At 49.8% G+C, this 11,119-nt stretch overlaps 1 protein-coding gene across 4 annotated transcripts in view; it reads left to right on the plus strand.

Annotated features, from left to right (window-relative positions):
- LOC309615385 (zinc finger MYM-type protein 2) overlaps nucleotides 1-6,987 on the plus strand; it is a 110,115-nt gene extending 103,128 nt beyond the window's left edge. For 2 of the 4 annotated variants that reach the window (XR_014236791.1, XR_014236792.1), the window contains one exon: nucleotides 793-6,987. The gene's annotated coding sequence lies outside the window, so the exon portion shown is untranslated. Of the gene's footprint in view, nucleotides 1-390 lie in introns of all 4 variants that reach the window. The other 2 variants (XR_014236790.1, XR_014236789.1) reach the window with 2 other exon arrangements.
- Nucleotides 6,988-11,119: the final 4,132 nt, after the last annotated feature.

Consider the following 11,119-nt stretch of genomic DNA (forward strand, 5'->3'; position numbering starts at 1 on the left):
ACATGTGTCCTGTGGGTGGGGGGGAGGTGGGGCGCCCATTTCTCCCGCGGGTCCGCCGACCCCCGACCAAGCGCTGTGCTCGGAGCCCCGGGGCCGAGGCTCCAACAAGCGCGACCCGGTCGTTCCGGGAGAGTCGCCGTCGGGGGCGCACCGAGAGGCCTTGTGGGGGTAGGGGGTGCGCCGAGGGCGGGGCTGCCTCTGCACCGACGGGCGGGCGCGGGGTGCGTGGGATGCGCGGGGTCCCCGAGGCGCCGGGCCCGGGTGCGGCCGGGAGCGGCCCCAGCGCAGACAGGCTCCGCAGTGGGGGCCGCGGGCGGGCGGGCTGAGCGCGCTGCTGGAGCCGTTTCCGAATAATCTTTTTAAACATTTGCTCGCTCGTTACTCTAACAGAGATGCTGACCCGGGAGTGGTGGCGGGTGGAGAGGCTTGGAGGAAGGACCAGCCTCTCTGAAGGCCGCCGGGGAGGCCTCGGGTTCGCACCCAGTCGGCGGACAGAGGGTCCCTTGGGGCCTTCCCTGGAGGCGGCGGGGCAGCCTTCCCGGGGGCCTGGCCTCCTCCCCAGACGGCCCAGGACAACGTGTCTTCTCCCCACACCTGCTGCTCCTTCTGCAGAGTCCGTCTTTCTCCGCCTGGTTCCGTTCTGGTCATGTTTTGTGCCCGTGGACGGGCCCCGGGACCACCGGACACCCCGACCGCCGGCCACGTGCCCGGGTCCAGAGGTGGGGCTGGCCTTGCAGTAGGGCTTGGCGCACGGTGGGCGCTGAAGGGTGACTCTTGTTATTATTATTACAGGAAGTTGATAGCTTACAACATTCTTCAGTTGAGAAGCTGCAGGAGAAAAACTATGCCCTTTCCCCAGAACTTGAAAGGAAAAAAAAATCTATACTGTGTTGTTCCGGAGCCTGTCTGGGTACACTTGAGCTTGTTCCTCTGTGTGAAAAACAGTATGTTTTGACTTAAGCTGGTGGGTAGTTAAGCAGCTTCATGCCGCCACATCTTGAAAGCCTTGTGTGTATTGGTTGGGCGCATTCACGATTTTGTTCCCCACTGTGTGTGCAAGAAGGAACGAGGTTTTCTCTTTGGCAACGTGGGATGGATTCCTGTGCGTGACATTTCCAGTGACACGGGGGAGCATCAGCCCAGAAAGAAACGGGTTTATTTTGTAACTGAAATCTCAACTCTGTGGTAGATTCCAGAAGCCCTCAAATCTAGGTGAGTTTTGCTCAAAGACTGTGAAAAGCAAACCTTCTGAAATAAGAGGTAGTTGTTTAAATCCCCGTTTGTCTTTCTTCTTCTCCCCCTAGTCTGGTGATGTGGACCAGAAGCTTCTCCATCCTATTGAATTGAATCTCTGAGATAATCATGTGGTCAAGCTTTCAGTCAACACAACAAAGAGCCACGGCTACACAGTGACACTGTGATGAGGGGCTGATGGACCACATTTTGGTGACCTGCAGGGAACCGGGAGCAGGAAGCAAAAAAGGTTCTAAAGAGCTTTTTTAATCAGACATAGTAGAAAGTAATTAATTACATTTTGGAGTGAGGGTTTTTAAATAATCGCTTTCTGGACAATTCTCATTCTTTTTGATAAATATTCTGCTTTAGATTTAAAAAAATATTTTGGGTCATATTATTTTGTAAAAGCAGTAAAGAATATTAAATTGTTATAATAAAGGGGAAACATTTTAATACAACAAATAATCTGAAACTTCACCCTCTTGGCATATCAATATTGCCTCCATCTGTCCTTATCCATATGTTCATGTAATTTGTATATAAATACAATTACATTTATATTCTGCCTTTGCATTGATAGATCATAAGCATTTTTAATGTAGTTCCCCTGAGCATTTTTTTTTTTTAAAGAAAGATACACAGTTCTTTCTTTCTTTTTTTTTTTTTTTTTAATTAATTTATTTATTTATTTTTGGCTGTGTTGGGTCTTCGTTTCTGTGCAAGGGCTTTCTCTAGTTGCGGCAAGTGGGGGCCACTCCTCATTGCGGTGCGCGGGCCTCTCACTATCGTGGCCTCTCGTTGCGGAGCACAGGCTCCAGACGCGCAGGCTCAGTAGTTGTGGCTCACGGGCCCAGCTGCTCCGCGGCATGTGGGATCTTCCCAGACCAGGGCTCGAACCCGTGTGCCCTGCATTGGCAGGCAGATTCTCAACCACTGCGCCACCAGGGAAGCCCAGCATTTTTGATTATATAAAATATTTCTGTAGTTTACCGTGACCTCTTAAAAATGTTTTTTAGCATAACGTCATTGGGAATAGGCTGCCGTTGTGCTTTACTCATTACTGCTGTTTTCTTAAGATTAACTTTATATTTATTAAGACCCACCTATGAGGACTTCCCTGGTGGTCCAGTGGCTAAGACCCTGCACAATGCAGGGGTCCTGGTTTCCATCCCGGTCCGGGAACTAGACCCCGCGTGCCGCAGTGAAGGCCCCGTGTGCCGCAACTAAGACCCAGTGCAACCAAAATCAATAAATAAATATTAAAAAACAAACAAGCAAACAACCTACAGCCCACCACCTGTTAAAAAAAAAAAAGGAAAAAGAACCACTTGTGAAATACATGTCTGTGCCTGTCTGTGAAGTGACTTAAAAGGTACCAAAAAAACAAAAAACAAAACCCAACCCCCAAACACAAAGGATCTTATCTCTAGGAATGGTAGAAACAACGTCGTTTCTTCATTCACGCTTCTTCATTTGATCAGTATTGATCGGGCATCAACAATGGACAAGGCAATGCGGGAGAAGCGTGTTACAGAGCAGTCAGGGAGCGTCAGGGCCAGCAAGGGCACCTCCGCCCTTGGGTGTCACGTGATCCACGGGATGGGAGGGCCACAAGATCAGGGCCATGGTGCAAGGAGGCTAAAGGAGCTGTTGCCCACGTCGGTGATGTGGGGAGATGTCTGGAGGGACTGGATTTTAAATTGGGGTCGATGAGTGGGTCGGGAAAGACAGGAGACATTCTACTCTTAGCGACTAACGGAAGCAGTTACTGAAGCAGGACCCGCTAGCCGTGTTAGGAGATTGGTGGGTGAGTGGGGGGGTCCCCTTGGTTCAGGTGCGGAGTCCACGTGGGGAAACGGTCCCCAAAGCCAGTAACAGCTGGAGCTGGACCGCGGGACCTCGAAGCTTTATTTAAATGGGACCCACAGATGGTTTTTAAATAGGTGAGTGACTTCAAAATGGAGCTTTAAAATATTAATCTGAGTGGTTTTGTTCAGGATGGGCTGAACCGGGCCCAATCTGCAGGCAGAGAACGCAGTGCCATGGCCAGGGAGCAGGTGGTAGGAGTAAATGTGAGAGTTGCGAGGCAGGGGAGCTGGGGCTGAAGAGCGGACAGGAGGTGGGATTGAAGGGCAGGGGAGCTGGGGGTCCTTCTCAGGATTTGAAGGAAGGCCGTCGGGAGCGGCGCGCGGCCCGGGCAGGCCTTGCACCCAGCTTTGGCTGTGCACTGTTGGGGTGCAGGTGGGACCCTGAAGACCACGGGCACCTCCTCGATGACAGACTAGGAATGGACGGGATCTCAGGAGAAGCCTCAAGGGAAGAGAGCAGAGGACAGGGGCTCTGGGAATGACCACATTGAAGGAGAAGAGAGAGAAGAACAGATGGCGGGGCACGTCCAGGAGCTAGGCAGGCGGCGCTGAAGAGGGTCCTGGGCGTCAGATGCACTGGGGCCAACAGGGATGGTGAGTTAAGAAGACAGATCAGGAGCTTGGGAAGGGGAGGCCGCCCCCATCCGAGGACTTTGCTGGTGAAGGGAGTGGAGATCAGAGCCCAGCCTCCCTTTGGAGGCCGCCCTGGAAGCAGGCGCTGCAGCTGTCAGAGGGCGATGTGTTCCCACTCACAGTCGTTCTAGAAGGCTCTGTGAGGGCACTCAGCCCACCGGCCCTTTCGCACCCACACCGTCTCGTCATGAGCTTACGCCTGGCCTCTGATGCGGCGAGGGTTCCTCTCCTTAGGTGAGGGGGCTTCCGTCCGCGGGAGGTGAAGTGTCCTCATCACAAGACCGTCTGGGAGCAGGTTTAACGGATCGGTAGACTGGAAGGTTTACCCCGACTGAAGAGAATTTAACAGGATCTGAGTTAAAAAGAAAACAAGACTCAAATGTCAACATCGAAGCCAAGAGAGAAAGGCAGGGAGCGGGGCGTTTAGTCTCCACGGCTGGTGGGTGTTACTGCCGGGGTCTGTCTGCCTCTGCAGATTGGAGCAATTTCCTCTCCCTGCACCCTCATCCCCACACCAGCCGGCCTCGGGCAACCTAATCCAAATGCCACATGCCAAGCCTACTGACAGATTCAAAGGATTTCAGGGCTGGAGGGGCCCCTCGAGGTGACTGTCAGATGAGAGCCAGGGACTGACTGGCAAAGCTGCTGCCTGCAGGCCAGGTCCTGCCCCGGCCTTTGGGGTGGTTTCCTGGTGTGCGGGAACACCAGGGGCTCACAGAGTCTGGCTGCTCTCGAGCAGCAACAGCAGAACTGAGTAGTTGCACCAGAGACCGTCTGGCTTGAAAAATCTAAAATATTTGCTACCCAGCTCTTTACAGAAAATGTGAGGAACCCTGGCTGATACGGCTGTGCTGCCTAGCTAGCTGTGCTGCTGTCGTGAGCGGACGGGCCTTTCTCTTGCAACCTGGGCGAATTGTGATGCTTTAGAAAAGAACCAGGGATAATTTTTAGAAGTCAGAGTTTTCCATTAAGTGGCCTGGCCGGATTCCAGAGAGTTTCTATTCACTGACGGTAGAGCAGGACCGGGCACATATCGTGAACACAACCCTCAGACCTCACTTTTGTTTCTGCTCAATCCCTTGTCCTTTGAACCAGCACAATAAAAGTGCTTCAATAAGCAGGGTCAAGTAGGATGGACCAGAGAGAAATGTGAAAACGAGATTACGGCTGTGATTAGAGGCCGAATGCCCTCAGTCACACAGCATGAACTGAGACCACCTTTATTATAAACAGTTGCCTGGCTGGTAGAGAATAGATGGCAACTGCATTTTAAACTGTTTTGTTCAAGTGAATGAAGCATAGTCATTTTGGAAAACAGGGAAGCAAAGTTTTAAAAGAGCTGAAAAGGTTTTCAAATGCTCATATTTTTTATGTTCCTGAGGGACTTTGGTCACTTTAGTTCCTACATGGGATGTGAAGTGGCCCCACATCAGGGGGACTCTGATCTCCCCTCCCTTCACCAGCAAAGTCCTCAGACGGGGGCGGCCTCCCCTTCCCAATCTCCTGGTCTGTGTTCTTCTACTAGTATAGAAGCGTCAGGTCTTTTGGTTTTGGACTGATGTGTAAATGAGAATCAGTTAACTTGGGAAGTGCGTCCACCAAGCCGTCCAGAGTTAGCTGGACATCCTCTCCTTAGGTGAGGAGACTTCTGTCCACGAGAACTGCTGGTCTCTTTGGGAAGCAGGGGGGCAGATACATCAAAAGTCTCAATGGAGTTTATGTCTTTTGACCCAGCAATTCGACTTCCAAGAATGTGTCCTAAAGAAACAGTGATGTGGAAAAGATTTATGTACCACACGCACTATTTAAAATAGCCAAAAATCGGAAGTAATTTAAATGTCCAACAGTTGGATTCTGCTTAAACAAATTGTCATACATTTATATGGTGGAATGTCATGAAGCCTTTAAAATTATGATTTAGAAGAAAATGTATTAACCTGGAGAAATGTTCATAGTATATTAGGAAAAAATGTCAGAATAAATATGATCACTTGGAAAATATCTCAAAGAAAATAAATCAAAACGTTAGCAAAGTTTATCTCTGGGGGTGGGATTTTAAGTGTCCTGTGCATTTTTCTTCATGCTTTGGTGTTTGTACTTTCAGTATCATGTGTCTTGGTGTAGATATTTTTTCCTTTGACTTGAGATCTATTGGGCTTTTTTGAGTCTATGGATAGGATCTTCGATTAATCCTGGCAAATTCTCAGCTGTAATCTTTTCAAATATTGTCTCTGCTCCTTCTCCGTTTCCTGTCCTCTGGTTACTGATTAGACATACCCTTGACCCTCTCTCTCTGTCCTCACGTCCTTGAACCTCTTTTTCATTCTTCCCATTTCTGTGGCTCTCCCTGCAGCATTCTAATCATTCCTTCAACTGTATCTTTAGTGTTTCTTCATCTGTGTGTTCAGTCTATCCACTGAGTCTTAAATTTCAAATATCATTATTATTTTTTAAAATTTCTAGAACTTCTATTTGGTCATTAGTTACAATTTCTTGTTCTCTGCACATATTTTTAGTCTTGCCTTTAATTCTTTAGACATAGTAAACATAGTTCAATTACATTCTGTCTGATAATTCCAAAATCTAAAGTCCTTGTAGGTCTATTTCTGCTATCTGTTGTTTCTGTTTTTTCTCAATCACGGAGCCTCATTTCTTTTCCTTGTTAAAAAAAAAAAAATTACTTTTAAATTTTTTGGCCGAGTGGCTTGTGGGATCTTAGTTCCCGGACCAGGGATCAAACTCGCACCCTCAGCTGTGAAAGCACCAAGTCCTAACCACTGGACCGCCAGGGAATTTCCTGGAGGCTCATTTCTTTTGTGCCTGTATGAGTTTTATCTGTGAGCTCTGTAAGAGTAAATTAAAAAATGAATTTTTCTGGTTGCTGAAAGGGAAAGAGAGTATTACTTCTCCAGTTGCTACTCACTGGAAAATCATTTGTGGGTTTCTTAGAGATGAAAGATAAAGAAAAATTCCTCCAGAGAGGAAGTGCAGGGTTTTTTTTCCCCCCATTTGGAGATGCCTTAAATCCAGCTCTCAGTGTGAAGGGACTTTATTGAACTAGGAGTGTGAGTTTAGGCTGCAAATCTGCAGTGAGAACTAGCGATGGTTGTAAGTACCTGGGGCAGGATACCCCGTCCACTGGGCACCAAGGTTTAAAGCAGCAACGTTTCTTGCAGTCTTTGGAGCAGGGGAGGGACTTCTAATTCTTTTCCTCTAATTTTTTTTTTAGAACATAAACACTGCTTTTTTTTTTTTAATTTAATTTATTTATTTTTGGCTGCGTTGGGTCTTCGTTGCTGTGCATGGGCTTTCTCTAGTTGTGGTGAGCGGGGGGCTACTCTTCATTGTGATGCGCGGGCTTCTCATTGCGGTGGCTTCGCTTGTTGCGGAGCACGGGCTCTAGGCGCGCGGGCTTCAGTAGTTGTGGCACGCGGGCTCAGTAGTTGTGGCTTGCGGGCTCTAGAGCGCAGGCTCAGTAGTTGTGGCGCACGGGCTTAGTTGCTCCGCGGCATGTGGGATCTTCTCGGACCAGGGCTCGAACCTGTGTCCCCTGCATTGGCAGGCGGATTCTTAACCACTGCGCTACCAGGGAAGCCCCCTCTTCTTCTAATTGTTAAGCTGAGTGTGCGGTCCTCTGGGTGCCAGGCTTTGGGTGTCTGTGAGACTTCTCGGATGGATGTTACCCTTAACCCTAGTTCCTCGTATGAGGTCATGGATACTGAGGCTCAGATTAATCCTTGACCCCTTTCTTCCTCTCTGTTTTGCACCGTGAATCTGACAGGACATCACAGTGGCTCTGTCTTTAGTTATGTCTGGAGTCTGACCTCTTCTCATGACCCCCTTCCGCTGTCCCTTCTGGCCTCCCCTCCAGCCTGACCACTGGCACTGCCGCTGAGCATTTCCTCGGCCATTTCTCTCCCCTGATCCTGCGTTCGGCTGTGGACTCGCCGCAGCCGTCGGGGGTTGGCACGTGTGGCACCGGCAGAGGCTGAGACACGTGCTGGCCTGTGTCCGCCGCTCCCGCAGCCTTGAGCATGGTCCTCCTGTCGGCAGACGCCCTGCGTCAGCCAACGGCCAGCCACTGTCAACCTTCCTGCCACCCTGCAGGTGACCGCGGTCCCAACGAACACCGACAGCACAGCCCGGCCCGGCCCAGCCGAAGCCCGCAGCATAGAAACGAAACCGTGTTTCCTGCAGATGCCACAGCCTGTTAGGCAACGGAAAACGGAGACACACAGGTTCCTGAAAGGTAACTTGGGATTTTCCTTTTCCACTGAATTAACTGCCAAAGATATAATCAAGTAACTAACCCCTAAAAACAGCATGTAAAGAAATCTGAGATCTCTTTGTGTATATTTCATGATTCCTCTATTTTCAATAAAAATATTTATCTTCCGTGTTTATTTATTTGCCAAGAACTAGGCAGCTTTACCTGAAGCCCTCCTACTCCGTTGGTGGATTTCCCCCTCTCTTATTTTCCTCTATGGCCATTTCCTTAAGAAGTTAAATGTGCACTCACCCCACGACCCAGTGGTCAGACTCTCAGAACTGAAATGTGTCTCCATGAAGACTTGTGCACAAATGTTCATATCAGCCCCAAACAGCAAACCGTTTGTGATGGTTAACTGTACGTGTCAACTTGACAGGCCACGCACGGGGTGCCCAGGTATCTGGCCAAACGTGATCGCGGGTGTGTCTGGGAAGGTGTTTCTGGATGAGATGAGCAATGGAGATGCAAGCCTCCTGAGGGTGGGCCCCATCCGAGCAGCTGAAGGCCTGACCACAATAAAAAGGCTGACCCCCCCATGAAGAAGAGAGAATTCTCCTGTCCGACGGCTCTGCACTGGGACATTGTGTTTTTCCTGCCTTTAGTCTCGGACGGAATCATTGGCTCCTCTTGGGTCTCAAACCTACTGGCCTTTGGACTGGAGTTTACGCGACGGGCTCCCGGGGCCCCCAGCCTGTCGACCGCAGACCTCGGGGGTCATCAGCCTCTACAGCCATGGGAGGCAGTTCCTCAGCATACACCCCCATGCCCCCCAGAGGGTTCACTAACGGGAGAATGGACGAATCCTGGAATTCTCAGCAATAAAAAGGCATAAACTACTGAGACAGCAACAACAGACATGAATCTTGAGAGCCCTGTGTGGAGTGAAAAAGACACAGATGAGTTCATACTGTGTTTCCATTTGTGAAATTCCAGAGAAGACGGATCTGTGACGCTGGAAGGCAGCCTGGCGGTGCTGGTGAAGGGGAGGTGACCTGAGGAGACGTGATGGGCACGGCCCCAGTGGCGGTGGCACTTTGGCGCACGCAGGGCAAACGCGAATTCTGTCTCAGTAGAGCTGGTTTTACAGAAAGAATCAGCCGGCCTGGTGGGGAGTGACCTTCTCTGAAACCATGTCCTTCGCTGCCCCAGCCTGTGTCAGAGGACGTTTAGACAGTCGAGCAGAAACCAAGTTGGGCGCAGCCCATCGGAAGCACAGGGGGCCGGGGCGGGGGTGTCCCTCCTGCTGCTGTCCCTTCCAGGCGGGGATGCTGGCCCTGCCCATCCCCCTGCCCCTCCCTCACCCCGTGGGGGGCCTGACGAGGCAGAGGCTGGGCTGGAACAGAACGTGGGGTGTCCCTGGCCCTCGGGCCTCCAGCCGGCCTCACCCTCAGTCTCACGATGCCTGGATGTCTGGGCCGAGCCGGCTCCCACATTCAACACGATCCGGAGGCCACGGATCACTTCTCACCAGGGAAAGCTTCCCAAGACCCAGCTTAGAGGGCACGAAGAGCAAACTGAAGTCTCACGAGGCCTGGAACACAGGTGAACGGGGAAGAACTGTTTCAACTTTAGCTGGATTTGCCCAACGGGTCGGTTCCAAATGTGTGCGAGGATTCTCGGCAGCTGTTCTGCGTCTCATCCGAACCAGCCCCGTCTGGCTAGTAGAGGCGGTCCTAGGAGATCTGGTCGTGCCGCCCACGCTGGGTGGTGACTTTGCTGCTGCAGTTAAAGAATCAGTTTCTTAACCACGCCTTCAGCCATGTTAACACCACTCCCCAGATTTGAGAACTCATTAAAAGAGAAACGCTTGATCATAGAAGCAATAACCAGAAGTTTGTCCACTGTACTGAGAATTCATTTTAAACGGAAATGTGTTTTCTTGCTGAGGACTTTGGGGGGTGCCTCGGGGTGTGAAGGAGCCAGTGCCCAGCTGACGTACACGATGTTCCCTGCGGGCTCAGAGCACCCCTCTCGGTGCTGGAGAGAAGGTGCTCTGTGACCTGGGGCGGGTGACTTGGCGTCTCTGTGCCTCAGCTTTTGCCCATGAGAAGGAGGTGGCGATGGGAGCCTCCCACACACACACACAGGCTGCTGCAAAGGACGAGGGCAGAGAACACACCAGCTGTGAGGGGCATGATTCATATTTTGCTTTTGGTCTAATTTGCAGCTTTTGCCTTTGACGACACTATTTGCCTTGTGTGGTTGTTGTGAGGATTAAATGAGATGGTTTATGTAAACTGTCTGATAAGTTCAATAAATCAAAGTTATTTATTTTGGAAGTTTATAGCTAAGTATGTAATTGTAAAAATTATTAATGTTGGATGATCCCTTTAAACCTAAAGTTATGTGTTATTTGCCTGTTTTCATTTGGATGCAGCCGTTTCACGTGTTCTCTGGGTGTCGATCTCAGCACAACCCCATGAAGTGAAAACCCTGACCCCAGGCAGCCACTAATCTGCCTTCTGTCAGTGTCAGTGTCACATCTTGTATATCGGATATTTAATATGTCCGTAATCTTTAGGAGAATCTGGCATATTAGGGAGTCTGACAAAATAGGTTTGTAATTTCTATGTAAAGTGTATAATCAAGTGTAGACTTGTAATTTTTTTTAACATCTTTATTGGCGTATAATTGCTTTATAGTGTTGGGTTAGTTTCTGCTGTATAACAAAGTGAATCAGCCATACGTATACATACATCCCCATATCCCCTCCCTCTTGCGTCTCCCTCCCTCCCTCCCTATCCCACCCCTCTAGGTGGTCACAAAGCACCGAGCTGATCTCCCTGTGCTGTGCTGCTGCTTCCCACTAGCTATCTATTTTACATTTGGTAGTGTATATATGTCCATGCCACTCTCTCACTTCGTCCCAGCTTACCCTTCCCCCTCCCTGTGTCCTCAAGTCCAACCTCTACGTCTGCGTCTTTATTCCTGTCCTGCCCCTAGGTTCTTCAGAACCTTTTTTTTTTTTTAGATTCCATATATATGTGTTAGCATACGGTATTTGTTTTTCTCTTTCTGACTTACTTCACTCTGTGTGACGGACTCTAGGTCCATCCACCTCACTACAAATAACTCAATTTCGTTTCTTTTTATGGCTGATAGACTTGTAATT

This window comes from Balaenoptera borealis (genome assembly GCF_965194805.1).
Source record: "Balaenoptera borealis genome assembly, chromosome: 18".
Taxonomy (NCBI): Eukaryota; Metazoa; Chordata; class Mammalia; order Artiodactyla; family Balaenopteridae; genus Balaenoptera; species Balaenoptera borealis.